The sequence below is a fragment of the Panthera leo genome, chromosome D1 (genome assembly GCF_018350215.1).
Source record: "Panthera leo isolate Ple1 chromosome D1, P.leo_Ple1_pat1.1, whole genome shotgun sequence".
Taxonomy (NCBI): domain Eukaryota; kingdom Metazoa; phylum Chordata; class Mammalia; order Carnivora; family Felidae; genus Panthera; species Panthera leo.
In genome coordinates this window covers 79,587,769-79,605,650 of record NC_056688.1, presented here as the reverse complement: position 1 = coordinate 79,605,650, position 17,882 = coordinate 79,587,769, and the positions used below count along the sequence as shown (strand labels likewise).

At 33.9% G+C, this 17,882-nt stretch overlaps 1 protein-coding gene and 1 long non-coding RNA gene across 4 annotated transcripts in view; both read right to left on the bottom strand.

Moving 5' to 3' along the window:
• LOC122200565 overlaps positions 1 to 1,431 on the bottom strand; it is a 52,434-nt gene extending 51,003 nt beyond the window's left edge. The window contains exons 1-2 of the long non-coding RNA XR_006193857.1: positions 1,386 to 1,431; positions 900 to 963 (exon numbers count right to left, since the gene is read on the bottom strand). This is a non-coding gene — a long non-coding RNA (uncharacterized LOC122200565). The remainder of the gene's footprint in view (positions 1 to 899; positions 964 to 1,385) is intronic.
• LUZP2 (leucine zipper protein 2) overlaps positions 1 to 17,882 on the bottom strand; it is a 490,860-nt gene that overhangs the window by 412,025 nt on the left and 60,953 nt on the right. The window lies entirely within an intron of this gene.

The window sequence follows — 17,882 nt, the reverse complement described above, 5'->3', positions numbered from 1 at the left end:
AGATGTTGGCCCATAGCTCTCTTCTTTACCTGGTTTTGGTATCAAGGTAATGCTGGCCTCATAGAATGGGTTATGAAGTTTCCCTTCCATTTGTATGTTTTTTGGAATAGTTTAAGAAGAATAGGTATTAACTCTTCTTTAAATGTTTGGTATAATTCCCATGTGAAGCCATCTGGTCCTGAACTGTGTTGGGAGTCTTTTTTGATTAGTGATTCAATTTCCTTGCTAGTAATTGGTCTGTTCAAATTTTCTATTTCTTCCTGCTTCAGTTTTGGTAGGTTATATGATTCTAGGGATTTTCCCATTTTTTTTGTTGTTGTCCAATTGTTGGCATATAATTTTTCCTAATATTCTCTTACAATTGTATTTCTGTGGTGTTGGTTGTTATTTCTCCTCTCTCATGTGATTTTGAATCTTTTCTTTTTTTTTTTTTGTTTTTGTTTTTTGGTTTTTTTGAGTCTGGCTAAAGGTTTATCAATTTTGTTGATCTTGTCAAAGAATCAGCTCCTCATTTCTTGATCTGTTCCACTGGGTTTTTGTTGTTGATGTTGTTGTTTTCATATCAGTTATTCCTGACTTCTAGCCCCTTTTCAAAACGGTACCTAATTATCAATTGTACAGTTTGCCTAAGGCACACAACACGAATTGGCAAAAAAAATTATTAAGCAACAATGTATGGAGGCGGTTGGGTAGGTGCCAAGGACACTACTATCACTGCAGACCTTGTTTGTCATCTCACACACAAATACTTGAACACATGTTAATTACTAATATGAAAATAATCTAAATTGAATAACTTAGGAAATCAGAACAACTGTGAATGTTCCATTGTAGCAACAAAACATCATTGAGGGCTCTCTGTTTGATCATGAGATATGAAGTTATTTATCTATACTTACCCACTTAGAGAGCAATAGATCTGATGTATAAGTACAGAATGTAAGTGTCCAACTGGATTCTCCTCTGGTGAGTAGAAATAAATCGTTGTCAATTTCAGCATAGGCATTGGTAGTTAAATATAAGGAACAACTTTCTAACATCTCAAATACTGGAGGATTATCGGAAATCACAAAAGAATTTAGGTCACTAAGTGACTGAGGTGGACTGAAGTGGAGGTGAAGTGAGGTTGTTGAAACAAAGACAACAGGGATTATGAAGTTTATGAGTAGGGGTGGGATTAAAAAAAAAAAAAAGCTGGTAGGTTTCATTTCCTCCTTCCAGTCATGTCCAGAATTTGGTATCCAGAGAGTAGGACTTCAGTTTGCTCACTAGCTTATCACCAGTACTTCCAGAATTAGTATATGGTAGGTACCTAATATATATGTATTTGAATTAATGAAAGAACAAAATAATACAATTCAAAATAATTTAAAAGCAGGACACACCTTGACCTTTTCTGGTCACTCTACCTAGAATTACAACCTGCTTTAGTTTCCTTCTAAATAAGTTTGAAGATAAGAAAGATGAAGAATGTCTACTTTTCCTTTGCTAGGCAAATAAAATCTAGAATGAGAGTTTGGATGTTTTGGGAATAGGGTGCCAAACAGTCTTCTCCTTGGTTATTTGGAATATTAAAAGCTGAAATAATGTATTTCATAGAAACATGTGATAGTCTCCTGATAGTTTCCTCATACAACCCAAGCACATCCCAGTCTTTCTGCTCTTAACCAATATGCTATAATTTCACTCCTAGAATACACCTTATATTTGGAGCCTAGATCTCTGTGTTAAAAGAAGAGAACCTGTTGGCACAGTAGAGAATAAGGCGAAAGAATGTAAGCTAGTTCCTAACTAAGATTTAGCCACAGAAAAACCCCATAAACCACCTTTATAATTTTTCCTTCATGCTGCTATCACTCATTGCCAAACTTAGTCAAATCTAAGAAATGGCTACATATGGTTGGTCTTATGTCCTTTCTTCTAGATCCCTGTCTCAAATGTAAATACACTTGGAGTATCTGGCCTAATTTTATATATTCCCCTTTGTTCTCTCAGGGTTGAAGATATAATTCACCTCATTTATAGATTTATATAATGACTCTCCATGCAAGACAATTAGAAGACTAAAAAATAGAACTTCAAAATCACCAACCGTCTAGACCCCCAAAATCTGTTGGGATCAAGCACACATTTTTCTGGACCTATGTGATGAACAATAACTACAGATGGGATAGAGAACCACAGTACTAACTACATACACTGCTTCTAGACATTATTTATAAAATTTCAAGTGAGGGCAAGAAGAAACCAGTATTTGTTGAGTTCTTATTTTGTGTAATGACTTGAGATACATTCTTAAGAATTTTTATTTTATGTAAAACAGCAAATCGATTAAAATGGAAGAAGAGATTTGGATTAGTGTAGCCCATTTTAGAAAATCCTAAATCTAAATTTTACAATAAAATGTGAGACACACATCTCTTACATACTGTGATTTTAATAAGTTTCTATTTCCATCCATCTCTAGAATCTGTCCTTTGGCAGAAAAAATATCTAGGGATTACAGTGAGCCAAAATACTCCTTAAAAAAAAGAGAGAATTGCCTAAGACACACTTAAAAAGATTCATGAAAAAGAAAAAGGTTTTTATTGCACTTTTATCATTTATTACAAATGAGCTACACTTAGATGATCTGTTAGATGACCAGCATCATTCCAGTTAGATGTTAGAACTCACTTAATTCTTCTATGAACCATTTCATTAACATTATGTGGTAGAACAGCTTATATTCCCCAAAATGAAATCATTCAAAATAGAATAATGGCTGCAGCTCAACAAGAGGCATGAAGCATGTCCAGCATGGTTCAGAGAGGGCTGTCCGGGGTTACCAACATGGCTATGGAATCAGCCTGGCCAGAAGCTTGAGTAACTACTTCGCCAGTGACTTGCTGTCTATCAGGGAAAGTAACTCAACTCTCTGACCTTCAGGTTCCTCATAAAGATACAGTATAACAGCATCTAACTCCTAATGTTGTTTGTTGTAAGGAATGTGTGGAAGTAGGTCAAACAGAGCCAGGTACAGAGCAAGTCCTCAATACAGGTTAGCAAATATTTGTATATTGCTGTCACTTTCAGATTATTAGCATATTCATTGAGTTTCAAATGCAATAAAGTGTTTAAAAATGCACAAACTAGGCTCACCTGTGGGTTTTGTTCCTTGTTTTACTGACAATTTTCTTCATCATTAAACGAACTGTTATTTTGTCAGTGAAAAGAGTATACACCCAAGAACTGAGAAATGCTTTATTTCTTTTGGAAGAAATATTATGATCCTAGGCTTTACATATATAGGATTCTAGCTTGCTAGAACTTTGAACTATTCCACTCAAGATGAGATAAAGTAAACAGCCTTGAGGTTTTGAGAAATAGATTTATAATTGGGTTCCATGTGATCATTCAACATAGGACATCTAGGAATAAAACACAAAATTAACAAAAATGAGATTTCCACCTATATTTTGCTCATAATAAATATGGCAGTAAAATGAATAACAGTGATAAAACTGCTGTCATCACAGTAAGGAATTCTGCTTGTGTTGCTAGAACAGAATTTCCTGCCTAATTAGAAAAAAAATTTTTTATTAACAATGTATAGTACTTTGATGCATGCATTTTGCTGATGAATACTTTTCAATTCATAAACATAGAATAAAATTTATAATTCGGTATGGAAGTCAAATTACAGAGGCTCATTAAGTCTGAAGAACCAACACTGAATGTTGAATAATTCATCAGCTGTTTAACACATTTGCTTAAAAAATGCAAATTACTTTTATTATTGAGCTCATTCTAAATTTTTGTTGTTGTTTTGTGAAAGGATTATATTTTTTCAATGGGGACTAAAAAAGTTTAATTGCAAAGTCATTAATACGGAGTTTTTGCTAATTAAATCAGCAGAAAGAGATTTAGGCTGACACTATGCTAGGTGCTCAAATTAAGGGACTGTCCCATTGCATTAAATTGAGTGCATTTATCACAGATAAACTCTCAGCCTCTTTATTTGATATGACAGGCAATACAGAAAGAAAATGAATCTTTCCAGTATTGCAGGCAACAGATACACAGCTGTTTTACTTCTAATTGCCTGATCTACAACTTTTGAAACAATTAGAAAGGATTTAAACAAGGTTGTCCTTAAGCAGCACCAGAATGTAATAAAATATAAAGTTCCTTCTCAGTAAGCTAACTGATCTCCCAGAACTGAATAAAGAAGAAAGGATTTGCAGATGTGTGCAGAAACATCTGTGGGTTATATTCAAACACCATTAAACATTAGGGAACTCGGGAAATCTTAAGTCTTACTAACAGAAAATAACAACTATGGTACCCTGTATTTCTTTTGAAACTCATTTTAAAAATTGGGTATTTAAATCATCTGTCACCAATTAATTTTAATGAACTTAATTTCCTAATTTATCCATATCTATTATATACCTATTTCATGCTGATATGAACTTAGTTGATTATGAACTTAGGTATAATGTAAGGTATTGTTCCTTGTAGCTATTCTGTAGGCTATTTCTATGATAAAGACAGTCTTCATCAGACTAAAAGATTACTGCCTAGTGTTAAAATATGTATCCAAGGAGTATTTGTGATATAAATGAATTAACAAAGATCAAAAAGAATGAAATCTTGCCATTTGCAATAACATGGATGGAACTGGAGGGTATTATGCTAAGTGAAATAAGTCAGAGAAAGATATCATATGATTTCGTTCATATGTGGAATTTAAGAAACAAGAGATGAACATAGGATAAGGGAAGGAAAAATTAGATAAAAACAGAGGTGGGGGCAAACCATAAGAGACCTTAAATACAGAGAACAAACTGAGGGTTCCTGGAGGGTAGGTGGGTGGGGGGATGGGCTAAATGGATGGTGGGCAGTAGGAGGGCACTTGTTGGGATGAGCACTGGGTGTTATATGTAAGTGATGAATCACTGGGTTCTACTCTTGAAGCCAATACGATACTGTATGTTAACTAACTTGAATTTAAATAAATAAATTAAAAACATGTGATCTTATAATTTTTTTATTTAAAAACAATTTCTACATTCATTTCGTTACATTTTAATTTTTCTAAAGGGATACAGATACTCATTGATTTTCTACACTGCAATATTCCTACAAGTGATTTTTTAAACGTATTTATCTTTGTATTTTGTTCGAAGTATCAATTCATTCCCAAGTGACCCCTAACTGCTACTCACTCTACTAATCAATAGGTCATCTAAACTACTTGGCTTCTAAACAAGGACTAATAACATAAATCCATATGATCACACAATTATTTGCTTTAGCCATTATTCAATAGTAGAGTAAATGGGCTTGCCAACAATGGATCAAAACAACAACAACAAAAAACCTTGAAACCAGAAACAGTGTAGGCATTTATACTAACTTTATCCTCTGCAATTTTGCAAAGATAGGCTCCTATGCTCTACAAAAATGGTAAGAATACAGATTATAATACATAAAATTGCTATGCTAGTCTTTTAACACTATCCAACTTCTGAAGGCAATTGTGTCATATCTACAGAGCATATTTCTCCTATTCCTGAAGCCTCAAAATGGTCACTTGATACATAAATTAAAATTCACTCAAAAAGGGTTAATCTGCTAAATTACAAGTAATTCATAGGTTCTATCTGCAAAATAACAAAAATAAAATAGAAGGTTAAAATATTCCCATACGCATTGCATAACAACACATTTACATAGTTTTCTAAGATTTTTCCAATTTCTACTGATTTAATGAATATGTTATACTTTCCAAATTCACATAATCAAGCTTTTCATATAGCATTAACATAGCACTCTCCTAATAACTAAGTTTTAAAATAATGATGTATACCAGGGAAATGAAAGAATATTCCATAAAACAGAGTTTAAGAGCCTTGGTTTGTGAGTTACACAAATCTGGCTTCAGGTCATAGCTCTGCTTCTTAATGACTAGGAATGAGATTTCTAGTTACCCAAAAAATATACCCTCACTTTTTTCATCAAAAGCATTCTGAGGGGTGCCTGGGTGGCTCAGTCAGGTAAGCATTCAACTTCAGCTCAGGTCATGATCTCACAGTTTGTGGGTTTGATCCCTTCATCGGGCTCTGTGCTGACAGCTTGGAGCCTGGAGCCTGCTTCAGATTCTTTGTCTCCTTCACTCTCTGCTCTTCCCCCCCCTGCACTCTGTCTCTCTCAAAAATAAATAAAAAAATTAAAAGCATCCTAATATTGTTGATGATAGCAAAGTGGGAATACAAAAAAAGTATACTATGGCCCATATCACGTATTTCTGAGGTAAGTAGAAATTGTTGCCTGGGGTTACTGAGAATGCTTCTTAAGATTAAGGACTAAAACAATAGTTTTTATGTTTTGAATTTTTCCTCTTCTTCCTTCCAGTATAGGAGAAACACAATTTAGTGGATTGTACTAGGAGGGAAAAAGCACATGGCAAGGATGGTTGAGCTTAGAAAGAAGTCAGTCCAGAACCTGGCTGACACCATGGGCTCGGTATCCCAGGCTTGGATTGACTTTCCCCACAGTTCTCATGATAGGAGCAAAATAAAACCTCTCTTTCATTGTAGCCACCATTTTCTAAGTTTCCTTCTTGGAACTGAATGTAATTACTAACTGACATAAAACAGCACCACCACAAGCATCATCATAAATCAAACTACCTCTGAATTCTAGGTTTCCATTCATAAGGAAGGTATAATAACATTTATTAGCTCACATATATTTGGGGGCAGTAAAATTAAAGAAAACACATTTAATTGAACTGATTACAATGCCTACCACAAAATTTGTATTTATTATTTTTTAAGTTTATTTTCAGAGAGAGAGACAGACAGACAGACAGACAGACAGCATGAGTGGGGGAGATGCAGAGAAAGAGGGAGAGAAAGAATCCCAAGCAGGCTCCACACTTTCAGTGCAGAGACGCTGTGTGGCGCTCGAACTCACAACAGTGAGATCACGACTTGAGCCAAAATCAGGAGTCGGATGCTTGACCGACTGAGCCAGCCAGGCACCTCACATTGTAATTTTTATGTCATACTTAAAAGCAAGTATTTCTTTTTTTATACTTTTTACTCGTTTCATTTTACATCTGATGGATCAGAGTATATATTCAGTATTGGTGACCTAATTATCAGATAGGGTTAATCTGGTATTACCATCTCTTTTACATTTGTGACTTTAACAATACATCTAATCATGAAATACAAAATTTACAAGACATGATATGCCTCTGGTATACTGGAATGAATGCATAATACCTTATCTTAAAAGCATTTTGTTATTGTTTTTTTCCAAAACTTACTTTAATTGTTCAACCTTGCAAAGTCCCTTGAGTAAAAAACTCCTAGTCACCTCAAAATACAGGAGAGAACACTGTGTCAAAACCAGATGCACTAAGGTTTTCATGAAAGCATCACTTAAAAAGACTAAGTTCAATAAAAGAATTCATACCTCATAAATGAATAATGTCACAATATTTTGATTTTTCAAAGGCTATTAAGAGATAGAAGTAGCATCATTTTAGGCAGCAGCTGAGTTTTCAAATAAAGAATTGAGATATTCACAATAGCAGAGTTGCTAATCATTCAAAGAGGCAATTTAAATAAAATCTATCAGACGGAATAAATGCCAAAAGAATGGACTTAAATGTTCTATGAAGAGATGCATCATTTATTCATTGCTGGTAGGATGTTTTCCTTTAAACACAGCCATCGGTTTCCCCTGATTTAATATATGGTTAAGTTTTTTAAATTAATTGTATTCAATTTCATTACATGTCTAATTCCTATGGAAGTTAACAGGTTTATTAGAATATTCATATCTATTGTCAATCTGTCTTGTAGAATTAAACTTGCTGGTTCCGTACATTTTCCACAGGTTCCCCTTATTTTAGTCGTTCTATCTATCATCTATTTTACAGGTACACTCTAAAAGTTAATTCTCTTATGATTCATTCAGAAAAAAAAATGATTATTCTTAGTTTACTTGGATGACTGGTTTCCATTCACAGTGTACATAGTTTTCGATTTTCACATCGTCAATTATTTCCAAGGAAGTATTTGGCAGTTTAGGTATATTTATCCATGGTTTCTCTTTAACAAATCTGGTGATTACTCATTCCCTATTTCCCCTAAATATATAACATTTGTAATATAAATATGTAACACTACAGACAAAAGAGTACTAAAAGTGGACTGGAGAGATTAGACAGTATGTTTAACTAGAAAAATGTGATACTGACCATTCTTTAGGTTAAGTAGAGGTTAATTTATTTCATCCATTGACTCATTTAGAAATTGTGAATGGATACCAAATTACATATAGAGCATTGTGATAAAAACGGATATTTGTGAATCTGAGTTCAGGGCTTTGTCCAACTAATTTTGAGTCTCTAGCCCCTAGCATATAGGGAAATAGAAAGAGGTGACAGAGAAAAGAATAACAGAAAATGAGAGGGAGTAAATAAAGAGGGGGAGGCAGCTCTGGAAGGAAGAGAAAAAGGTTGAAAGAATGGAAGGCAATAAGTCTGTGTCCTGCGGTGATTAGAAGTCTGGTGTAAACCTAATCTTGAACACAGGCTCTTATATTAGCAAACCATGCAAGTTTTTCTTCTCTTGGTATCTCATTTTCTCCTTTATATGCTGGATAATCCAATGTATTTCACTGGGTACTTTGGGGATTAAACAGATTATAAGGGCAAAATGTTTAATACATAGTCTGGTAAGAAAACACTCATACATGACAATTACTAGTATACAGCAGAATACATCGTGGGAATTGTGAATCTTGACATTCATTCAATCCTACATTTGTGTTACAAATGAAGAAATCAAGACCAAGTCAATGAAATAAGATAATGATGTGAAATTAAATGAGCTTATTTATGAACATCAAGCAATTTCACCCAAAATATATAGTTCAAATAATGAACTTCCATACAGCAATTAGGAAAGCACAGGAAAAGGAAGAAATCACCAAAGATATTTAGAAGGAAATATGTAGGGTCAACATGGGCTATGAGAAAAATGAGGAATTAAAAAGGACTACAATAAGGGGAACCTGGGTGGCTGAGCCGGTTTAGCATCTGATTTCAACTCAGGTCATGATCTCATGGTTCATGAATTCAAGCCCCACATTGGGCTCTGTGCAGACAGCTCAGAGTTTGGAGCCTGTTTCAGATCCTGTGTCTCCCTCTCTCTCTGCCCCTCCCCTGCTCACACTCTGTCTCTGTCTCTCTCTCTCTCAAAAAATAAACATTATTTTTTTAATGGGCTACAATAAAACCCTGAAAGATGACCCTCCCTCCCTCCCTCCCTCCCTTCCTTCCTTCCTTCCTTCCTTCCCTTCCTCACATCCATTCTTCCCTCCTTTCCTTCCTTTTTTTTTTAAGTTTGACCTACTCTTCAGTGGAATCTAGTTCCAGTTGGTCATCCTAACTTAAGATGAAGTGATGAATGAATATAGAATATACATTTATACACATCCTTACACACACACACACACACACACACACACACACACACGGAAAGAAACTCAGCCATAAAGAAGAATGAAATCTTGCCATTATGGAAATCTTGCCATGAATGGAACTAGAAGGTATCATGCTAAGTGAAAGCCAACTAAAGAATATTACATTCTCTCGAGCTTAAGTACTTATAAAAATTGTGTCTGTAGAATAACAAATACTGTATGACCTCACTTATATGTGGAATCTAAAATAATCAAACTCGTGGAAGCAGAGTAGAATGGTGATTGCCAGGTGCTGAGTAGAGAGAATGGGGAGGTGATGGTCAAACGGTACCTAGTTTAAGTTATGCAAGATAAATTCTGGAGATCTACTATACAGCATAGTGGCCGGAGTTAACAATATTGTATTAAGTATGTAAAATTTATTATGAGGGTAGACCTTATATTGTGTTCTTATGATATACATACATACATATGTACATACATGCATAAAGAGGTGGGAAGAAACTCTGGGAGGTGTTGGATAGATGTATGGCCATGATGGTGGTGATGGTTTCATGAGTGTATATTTAATAATCAGTTGTATATTTCCCAATCATTGGGTTCATATACCTTAAATATCTACAGCTTTTTACATGTTAATCATGTCAATAAAGAGATTTTAAAAACTGTGTCAGATACCTAAAGTTGAATCATCTCAAGTTCAAAAGCATCCCTGTGCTTGAAAAAGAAAACTTTTTTCTGTGCAAGTTTTTGAAAAGCATAACATATTTTGTGTCTTTAGATAATAAAAACATATTGCAACTGAGGCATTAGAACCATCCATTCTAAACTGTGAATGGTTAGGGACTGAGGATATTTTCATGTGAGATCCCTGATAAAGAGCAGATATCAAGCTGCCAAACAGATTACGGACTTCACCCTTCAGTTTTGTTTTCAGCCTTTGCATACTACCATCCTTGCACACAGAAAAGAGTCACATATGTGATGATTAACTGTGAAAAGTGGCTGTCCATTGTTTATGCATTGCCATATTAGAAATGGGGTTCCCCTTTTCCATTTGGCATTGAGCTGTAATGAACCCCTATTTATATTTGGCAAAGCAGGACTGTAAGGAGTCTTCAGAGTAAAATCTCTTCTGTTTTCTGGGAAAAATTCAAGTGAATTGCTTAAAATCTTTATTACTATTACGGCTTATATAATATGATAAAAATGGCAAGAAGATAGGTGAGGTATGAAATAGCAAACATAAGAAACAGGCTATAATTTTAAAGGATTTGACAAGAATAAAAGTTAAGACTTTTATAATGTTTTAATAGAAGTAATTCAGTTAATTTAGGGTAGTTTGACAGTAAACCTTGCTATACGCTTGTTCTGAACAAAGAGACCATATACTTTGACATCATCATCATATTACTTGTTGGGTTCCCAACCTGTACATCCACAATTAGTTAGTTTCTTATGTGTTCTACCAATGGCTATTTTACGTGCATATGTCCATCAGTCTACAGAATTTAAAGCCTGAAAATTCACATAGTTGTCCTCACTTGTTAACATGGAAATAAAAGACAATCTTGTACAATTTCACAGACAGTAGTACAGAAAGAGTTGGAAAAACGGACACCCAGTATACTCTTCTAAAAGGGATAATGAAATTTATTCATTAGAATTTCTAAACAAGAATTTCAAGCATTTCATTCTGGCAGGAAAATTTGGGGCTAAGCAAATAGTCTAATAATCATAGCCTATTGTTTCCCTATCTCAGTAAATGGATAAAACTTTCAAAAGCCTGATAAAATCAGTAGAAGATACAAAAAAAATTTCCTACTCATCAAGAAATTAGAAAATGCTTGAACTTCAAAATCATAGCTGAAAAGAAAAAAAAAAAACACAAATATAAGCCTAAGGCAATTTTAAATTTTTCCCTAATTTATCAAATCACATGTCCATGTTGCTTTTTTCACGTACCAAACTACTTATTCATTTATTGATTTATACCAGAGATACCAATTACCTGACTCAAGGGATTTGACTCCTTATTTTGAACCCAAACTACCCATCAGAATTATCTACAACACAACCTCCAAGGTAGTTACTAACTCTAATGCAGAGTTGGCATTTGAATTGAATTTATTTGCTGTGATAAACACAAGATTGGGGCAGGAAAATATAAAGATACATATTTTTTATGAGAGTCATATGCCTTTACCAGGGTATGGTGGGAAGGATAAAAAACCCAAAATGCTGTCTAGACAAATTGCACAAGGACACTCAAATTTCCTTTTAGCAAAATCTTCCATAGCCTGAGAAGCACCAAATAAAGGAGGTCACTTTCTTATATATAAAAAAACCCACAAACTCTTAGAGTTAAAATGTGTCTTAAGAGACACCACATCCAACCTCTGATAAGATGCATCCATCCTCCATACCACCACCAAGAGCAGAATCCCAGACTCTTCCTCAATATCTCTATACCTGGATAAATCAGTGCTCCTTGTGTTCAGGCCATCTGAACTGTAGCTTATGTTGCTGGATGTTTTTTTGGTAGTAGTGTGTTTCTCTCTGATTTGTATCTTCCATCCACTGATTCTATTGCTGTCTTATGCAGCTCCACAGGATGACTTCTATTCCCTTCACATGTTAGCTTTTCAACATTTGAACATAGGTTTTACCTTCCATATTACCCTTCACGTCTCTTTTAAGGGTATGATTTCAGATAAATCTTTTCTTATCTGGCCTTAATTTTCTAATCTATAAAAGGAAAGGTTTAAAGCCATTTTAATATATGAAAAGTAAGTGAAAAGTTTAGAGCTCCAGCTATTGGTTTCCACACTGGATGCCCTAGAAACCCCCCAGGCAAATACATCTGTGGAAGTCAAAAGCTTTACAGAAGAGAGATTTAGATACACTGAGACATGTGAATGTGAAATGTTTGTATACCTGTAAATTTCTGTACTATTTTTAAAAGTGAGATATCTATGTTAGCCATTGCTTAAGACAGTTTTAATTTGACTCACTCTTTTTTGGACATGGCCCAGTTTGTCCAAGTGAAGGGTAGGATTTCAAGACATTTCCCACATTAATAATAAATTTCAAAACTGGACTCAAGATATGCAAACTATTTTACTAGAAGGCTCTTTTCCTACTTTTATTACAGGAGAAATAAAATAATCTGTCATAAATGGTTAACACTTTAATCATACAGTCAAATACTAAAGGTTGGATGGCCTGAATGATGACTGATGCACATGTGAGTTGAATTTACCCAAAAACCTATTCTTGCATATAAAAGATGCCTTTTTAAGAAAGATGCTTTCCTACTCAAACTTCTGAAAATTCTATGAAGTATCAATACATTTCTTTATAGATCCTCTCATGTTATTGCATGAGGCAAGTGCCATCAACATCTTCCATGATTCACTGAGCAAAGTACAGGCAAAGTATTGTCAGACTTTGTCTTCTCACCCTTTAATAGGTTTCAAATATCAGAATAGAGTTAATTACACTTAAAACAATCATGTTCTACTCATTAAGTACTGTAAATGTCTTAGGATAGAGATATTTCAGAGTGGCAATTTGAATTACACTTCAGTAATTTTTCAGTACATAAATGACAGGACAAAACTACAATGTTATAATTATTGCTTTGTAGAATCTTAATCCTTAAAGAAGCTGAGAGAGGAAAGGAAAACACATTATACTTTTTAAAAAACTTCTTATTTAATGTCTGCTTCTCTTTATTTCTACCTGTGGATTCAATTTACCATTTGGTGTCATTTATTCACTTCAGTTTGGCTTTATTCCTACCTCCCATATTTGTGTGCTTATTGTCAAATATGTAACATTCCTATATGTCATATACCTAATAATACAATTGCACAGACATTGTTTTACACAATTTCTTTTTAAGTCAGTTGGTAATAGAAAGAAGATATATGCAGGCTTTTATATTTACTTTTTTTTTTGTATTCAAGTCAGCAGTTTTATTTGAAATAGTCAAAACTGGAAATAATTCAGATATCCATAAACAGATGAATGAATAAACAGTTTAATTGGTCTTTATATTTACCTACTCTCTTTTAGTATGTGAATCACAATTCTTCTACAATGTCACTTTCTTAAGGACTTCCTGGAGTATTTATTTTAAGGCAAGTCTTCCAGAACACATTTTCTCAGTTTGTTTTTACCTGGAATGTATTTCGTCTCCATTTTGGAAAGGGTTTTGCTGCATGTAAGATTGATTTTTTTTTCTCTTTTGGCAATTTGAATGTTATCTCACTACGTTTTAGTCTCCATTGCTTTTGATAATAAATCCCCCACTAATTTTATTGGGTTTAACTTATACATGAGAAGCCATTTTTCTCTTGCTGTTTTCAGGATTCTTTGGCTTTCAAAATTTGACTATGATGTATTTGGGTGTAGGTCTATATGTATTTATCCTACTTGTTATTTCTTGAACTTTGTGGATGTGTCAATTAATGTTTTCATCAAATGTGGAAGGCTTTTAGTTATTATTTCTTCAGAAAAAAATTCTGCTCATTTCTTTTTCTTCTTTCTGGCACTCTCATTATGCACATATTGGTATGCTTACTGGTATATCAGTTTGTTCTCTATAGTTAAGAGTGTTTCTTGGCTTTCCTCTCTTTTTCTTCCCCTTTATGTTCATTTGTTTCTTAAATTCCACATATGAGTGAAATAATGTGGTATTTGTCTCTGACTTATTTCAATTAGCATAATACTCTCTAGTCCCATCCATGTCATTATAAATGTCAACATTTCATTATTTTTTATGACTGAGTAATATTCCATTGTGTATATATACCACATCTCTTTATCCATTCATCAATCGATGGACATTTGGGCTATTTCCATAATTTAGCTATTGTAGATAGTGCTGCTATAAACATAAGGGTGCATGTACCCATTTGAATTAGTATTTTTGTATCCTATGGGTAAACATTGGGTAGTGCAATTGCTGGAACATAGGGTAGGTCTATTTTTAACTTTTTGAGTAAGTCCCATACTGTTTTCCAGAGTGGCTGTACCAGCTTTCATTCCCACCAACAGTTTAAGAGGGCTGATTATTTTCTAAATCTACTGTTGAGACTCTCTAGTGAATTTTTTTTAATTTAGCTTATTGTAATTTTCAACTCCAATAACTCCGCTAGTCTTAAAAAAATAATTTCTATATGGTTGGTTATCCATCATTTGATGAGTGTCATCCTTTCAATGTAGTTACTTTTGATTCTGTGAACACACTTATAATAGCTGCTCTCATTTGTTTGTCTTCTAGGCCTAATGTATAGGCCCACTCAAAGGCAGTCATTAGTATCTGCTCTATTTTTCTACATATGGGTCACACTTCTTATATATTTCCATGCTTTGCAATTTTTTATTACTCCTGTGGAAACCAGACATTTTAGATAATTTATGTATCAATTGTTTTGTGCTATATTGATGAATGCTATCTATATCTCCTGATAAACTGAATTATCTTTCCTTTTCTTCCAGTATGATCACCTGACTTCACTAACGAACTATTGTTTAATAAACTTTAACCTTGAAAACCATAATTTATAAATCTTCTAGTTTTTAATATTGTAGAGAAGAGTCTAATGTTATTTGACATTTCTTTAAGAAATACTTATTAGCTTTATTTTGCTGTTGGCACTGTTTTTATTCTGTCCACCTATTTGTAATATTGCTTATTTTTGGAAATTAAAACTTTCCTTCCAGCTAGATGATCAGCAAGATTTTTGTCCTTTAAAAATCTTCTTCTTTTTTTTACTGTTTATTTTATTTTTGAGACACACACACACACACACACACACACACACACAGAATCTAAAGCAGACTCCAGGCTCTGAGCTGTCAGTACAGAGCCTGATGCGGGGCTCAAACTCACAGACCATGAGATCATGACCTGAGCCCAAGTCAGACACTTAACCAACTGAGCCACCCAGGTGCCCCTAAAAATATTATTCTGATAACAGGTGAGAACTTTGGAAGTGTACCCTCAACAAAGTTATCTTGTACTACATAGGTGAAAATAGTTTCCATTCCATTTGCTTTAGTAAACTATTCAAGACTGTGATTTTAACAGCTTTATTGTTTTCGGCCATCATAGGTTTTCTTAGTCCAGAATTTGTTTTCTTATTTACCCTCTGGACATTTACCTTCAAGTCTAAAATCTGCCCATAGGGTGTCAAGTAAAATATCCTCAGTTTCCTTCACTATATGCATGGTTTATTTGAATCTCTTTTGGATTTAAGCATCAGGGACAATTTTAAAATAGCTACTGTCTTCAGGTCCTTTCCTGTTTTGATAACTCTGCTGTTCTAGGGAACCAGCATATACAGCAAGCTTTCTCATCAGCTAGGTCTGCACACAAAGCTCAGAGGATGATTCTAACTATCCCTCTCCATGGTCATCAGTCAGTCTTGCATATCAGTGACAACCCCTGTTGTATGGTAGGGGATGCCTTTTTTTTTTTTTTTTTCATTATCATATTCTCTACAGGTAGAGCACACCATAATACAATTATTTTGTGAATTCAATGGTCTATATGAATAAACCATAGAATTCGAATCTCTAAATTGAATAGTCTTAAAATCAGTGCAGTGTTCTTTGAGGAAGCCAATCCTATAAGGATCACTGGATCTAATTTATCCTATATATACATGCTTATAAAGTCACAAAAATGAACAAATTTTATCCATGATAACCAAAATGAGAACATGCCCCTTATTACTCATCCTCAGAGGGTACTTTAGCCGAAAAGATCAAATATCATTCAATATACTGAGAAACTTTCTGATGGTTACAAATGTAAGTATTGATCTACTCGTTTCCTGAAAACAGAGCCCTGGTTGTCCCTCAGACACTGTATCAAATGTAGCTTCTAGATAAGTGAGATGGGCCAGTGAGGTCTAACAGTCCTATTTCGCTGACATTTCTGGCATGGAGCATGCAAATCTACTCTTTCTGAAGGCTTATACAGGAGCAGAGTAAAACATTCAATATCAAAATGTGCCTGAGTACGCCACCTTAAAAAGGAATTATTTGTATGACCTGTCCACATTGTTTTTCATTCTCTTGAATGAAACAGAATTTTATATTTGTATGATACAGTTTTGACATCTTTCTTTTATGGTCTAAATCCTACTCCAGTGGTACTAAAAACAAATTTTACCTTGTTACTGATGCACTTTGTGCTAATATACTAAAGTCTGGTGGCTAGATGTCGCATAATACTGGTTCTACTCTTTGAAGAAGAAGAACTTTCAGAACTAGGATATTTGCATATTAAAGACTGCAAAGTACATTGAAAGAGTTTACAGCTAGAACATAAAGCTTTTTTTTTTTAATTTGAATACATGTCTTCGAGAAGGAAAATTATATATTCAAACCTGAAGCCCTACACACTTTCAAATCTTAAAGCAAGACCTAAGGAAAGGCAATCAAATAAACAGGGTAATTCAGTGGACTAAATGTCAAGGTAAACTGTTCTTCAGTTTAACTTGAAATCTGAACTTGAGCTGCTAGTTTACCTTCCATAGGTTTTCATTTCCTGTTTTGAGGAAGAAAATAGAGTTCATTTTAGAGACTAAGATATATACCATTTAATCATCATTCTGCCTCAGTAGTAGCTCTAATGACAGTGTAGTTATAAAATGCACAATTCATAAAATAAGTGAAATAAACACATAAAATAAGTAAAATAAATAGGAAAATTATAGAACAGGAGCTATCTACCTTTATAATTACACTAGTTTTTTTTTTTTTTCTCCTATGTTCACAAAGCATTTTTTCCCTTATCTTTTTCCATTTTCCAATGCTAACAAAGAAAAGTTGGTTTCTCTGAAATTGAGGTTAAGGTCAAATAACTACTAGAAAAATCTATATTGCCATATGATTGTGTTGATAATAAGAGGGATAGAAGGAACGCTGAAATAAGAGAGACATGAAGTGACTGAAATTATATGAAATGTGACAGGGTCCTACATATCTTTCCAATAACATAGTAAAATTATCCATAACTTCAACACTTCAACAGAAGCACTAAAGGCACAGCAACATGTAAGATCAGGGTGGGTTTTTCTTTATTTGTCTGTTTTTTGTGATTTTGTTTTCTGTGGGGTTTTTTTTTGCATGATTAGTGTCTGTTTATGTCTCTCTAAAGTTAAAACAGCACCCATGTATAGATGTTCAATAAATATATGTTTAATAAATTGATTTTTCATGAAACGTTTTCCGTGTCCTAGAATGTAAAAGTCCCTTTTGTCCTATTCCGTGATAAGAAACTAGGAGACTCTTAATTTGAACTGTATTTCTTGAATTGTGTTTGACATTCCTTTTATATTCTTACTTTCTACTCTAATGATTCTTTCCAATTT